Consider the following 3,908-nt stretch of genomic DNA (forward strand, 5'->3'; position numbering starts at 1 on the left):
GGACAATCCCCCATCTAACTCCATCTACTAAAATACTGCTAAGCTAAAGTACTGAAATAAAAGCATATCCTCGATAGATGAGGGATCACTGCTAAATCTTCTACTGTTAGCTGAGTCTGGCTAAGCACGGTCAGGAACCTGAGCGTCCGAGCATATGATACGAAACATCATAGCATAGGAAAGTATGGGTCAGTACATGGGAATGTAGTGGTATGCTAAATGAGGTAAGGCCGAATACAAGGGTTCATCTGCATAAACAATAACTGACTATATGATATAGAGTAATTGAATATAAGAGTATACGTATACTATAACTGAGCTTTTCTAAAGCTAAGTACTGAGTTATGAATATTAGATAACTGATATCTGAAATTACTGATAACCGAATTACTAACACTGATTGACTATGTCTGATAGTCCTAATTATATAGAGCTGAATGAAGTTCTAAACTGAAGACTGCAAACTAGAACTGTGGGAGGTAATCATCTAATCGACATGCCCCTTTCTAAGTTGATTGCGGTCCAACCTATAACCCTAGTTGGAAGGGTGCTAATATTGTACCATGGGTACTAACGCTGGCTGTGAGTTAACCCTAACTAGCAGGAAGACATTTTGTCAACCCTCACTGATAGAAAAACTCATGAGAGATATGTCAACCCTAATCTAGCAGGAAGTCATCTCAACCTACGCTGGCTACGTAGTTCTGTAACTCAGGGATTGCTAATAAGGATCAAAACCTACACTAACAGAAATGCTCCCATCCCTGGGTTTGCTTGGTACTGAATCCTACTCTCAACTGGAAGAAACTGAACTAATTATACTGAACTGTACTTGACTGATATAGAGTTTACTGAGTTTTCCTAAGTTCTATAACTGACTGAGTTCTACTGAGTTTTGTAACGGACTGAGAGTACTACTAATTGTGACATGACTGATACTATCCTATCACTGACACTAGCTTTAGTAAATAACTATATTGTCGGGTACTAAATACCCTCAGGACTCGATAGTATGAAAAGCAAAGAAAAACATAATCTTGAATAACATAGCAATGTTCACTTGGTCATAATTCATTCATAGAGACATTTCATCAAACACTTGTAATGCATTAACTTGTACATATACCAACATATCAGGATTGCATCATTTAATTCATATGGACATTCTATCAAACACTTGGGAAGCACAACTTATTGCACATAATCATGGATAACATATAAACATGATAACTACAATGTCCAAATTACAATTCCGTGGGTTTAGCTGCAATTCATATAATTCCCCATAAAAATACTAATCTAATTTCATGAATCATATAATAATCATGGATTAAAACCCAACTGACATCATAGACACATTAATCACTTTGTAAGTTCAAGGGTTTATCAAGATAATTACATATTCAGCACACATGCTATTCAATTTCATGAAACTTGCACTTAAATCATGGATTGAAACCCAACTACTATCATGAACATAAATTCAATCTAATTAAAACATGGAAATCATAAATTCGAGATCTTTTGTATTTAAAAAGGGATTCTTGGACTCTATGGGTGAAAGGAATCCATAGATGAACACCTAACATACCTATGAAGAAGAGTTCTTGAAGGTTCTTGGAGAGATTCTTGGGGATTGACCTTGATTCTTGAACTAGGGTTTTTACCTCTTGGGAGAGAATGATTTAATTTGAGAAAAACTAAATAATGGTGTAACTGGGTTTATTAGGGTTGAATTTTGTGTTAAAGGCTGACTAGGACTGTGGAAAAAGACTCAAATACCCCTTGAATGATTTAAAAACTCAAAATTTAAAACTGGAAATTAAGTGAAAAATTTCGATCCGGGCCCTTGGCGTGACGTGGTGCTATCATGCCGTGTTACTGGAAAGTGGAAAACTGGGAATTAGACCATCAAAACAATACGGTGGGATCGTGTTACCCCTTGGATGTGACCTGGAAGTTCACTACGACGTGGTGGGATCGCGTTAGTGTGCTAGAAACTAACAAATGTGAAACTAAGCTATGGCGCGATGCGCTGGTATTGCGGTACCTCATTATAAACTTACAATTGGGAAAAAGGCTAGTGGTGTGACATGGTAGTATCGTGTTGTCTCTCTGCAAATTGACAAATGTAATTTGAACTACCTCCGCGACGTGCTAGAGTACCAGGTGGTACATTGTCTTACTAAAATGGCTCTAACCCTTCGCCCAAATGTCGGATTCGGGAGAATTTGGTATCTATAGAAAGCTTATTCTATTTCCCGCACAATAAAAGGTCAAAATATTAAAAATTACACATGTATAAAAGTTTATTCATCTTTAAAGAAAGTCTTTGACATTTTTGGGACGAATTTAAGCTAGGTTAAACTATAAGGTGTTACATTTGTACGGTATTTAACAAACACATATTACACAAGAATCCATCTGGCTTTAAATTTTCCCATTCTACTAATGAGTATGGTAATTTTATGGCTTTTCTTACTTCTACCCTACTCATTTACATCATGGGAAAAACATACCATAGTGTTTCTTAATTGATACTTCCCACCATAAAAAATGCTTCAAAAACGGAATGAGATTGTGAACCTCAGGTAAATAAATGAAGAACCATTGTTTGAAGCTTGGGAGAGGTTTAATGGGGAGCTATCCCAATGCCCAAATCATGAGCTCCAAGAAAAGATACTCCTTGAGATTTTCTATAGGGCTATGGATCCATTAAATAAAATGGTGGTGGATAATGTAGCAGTCGGCTCTTTAGTGAGATTACATTATCTTGCGGCCTTCTGATTGATAGGATAAGTATCAAAACAAAATTAGGGTTGGCATACCCAAGATACCAAATCTTCAAAAACCCCTTTTACTACATTCTTTGTGTCTAATGAACCAATAAAATGAGAAGAAGAAAAGGAGTAAAACATGGCCAAAATGATGACCTAACTTGAGCTCTTAACGAAGCATGTTATGGGTGAACCTGCAAAAGTGGTAAACGTCGTAGCATCAAAATCTTATGAAGATGATGAAAAGGAAAAGAAGTTGGATAAAGAAATTAGTACTTGGCAAACTACTCGGGGGTTCCCGCTCTACCTATCAAAGGAAAGGTGGGAACCAAGGTTGGATGGATCATGAGTGGGATCAAGATTTGAGAGATCTTGAACGTGATTATGACCGTTATGTACCTTTTCATGATCAAGATAAGGCCATGGATTCTAGTGCTATTGACCCTAAAAAATTTAAGACTAAGGATATGTTAGCAAGGATCTTGAATGGAGGAAAAGGCACGGACAAGATGATCCGTGAGTTGAAGAGTGATTTCTCCCAACTCTCTCAAATGGAGGTGTCTCACTCCACCTCTATCAAGAAATTAGAAACCCAAGTGGGTCAAATATCCACTTAATTAAATGCTAAACCTAGGGGTGGACTTTGTAGTGACACAATTGCTAACCCAAAGAGTGATTCTCAAGTCCTAGAAATTGTCACAAGGAGTGGAAAATCACTTGAGGAACCTTTTCGAGGAGACGTGAGTGAGAATATACCCAAGGTCAAAGCAATGAAGGTGATTCCTCAAAGAAGAGAGGCAAATAATGAGAAAAAGATTGATTAAAACGATGGGGTGGTGGTTGCAGTTGAAAGTCCACAATTTGAAGCAAGACAAACCATCCAAGTTCCTCCTCTATTTCCTCAATGTTTACATAAGAAAGAGGAATGATAAATTGAGGAAGTTCATGGCCAAACTTAGCAAACTATCGATAAATATCTCATTGCTTGAAGCAATCCAATAGATCCCGGATACACTAAGTTGATGAAAAAATTATTTTGCAAGAATAAACTTATTGAAGGAGAAACTATTGAGGTCACTTATGTGTGTAGCACTATCATGGATATTAAGGTTGAGGAAAAGAAAGATGACC

At 37.0% G+C, this 3,908-nt stretch overlaps 1 pseudogene; it reads right to left on the minus strand.

Moving 5' to 3' along the window:
• Window positions 1–2,583: 2,583 nt before the first annotated feature.
• LOC124886866 lies at window positions 2,584–2,669 on the minus strand (annotated as a pseudogene).
• Window positions 2,670–3,908: the final 1,239 nt, after the last annotated feature.

Source organism: Capsicum annuum, chromosome 8 (genome assembly GCF_002878395.1).
Source record: "Capsicum annuum cultivar UCD-10X-F1 chromosome 8, UCD10Xv1.1, whole genome shotgun sequence".
Classification (NCBI taxonomy): Eukaryota; Viridiplantae; Streptophyta; class Magnoliopsida; order Solanales; family Solanaceae; genus Capsicum; species Capsicum annuum.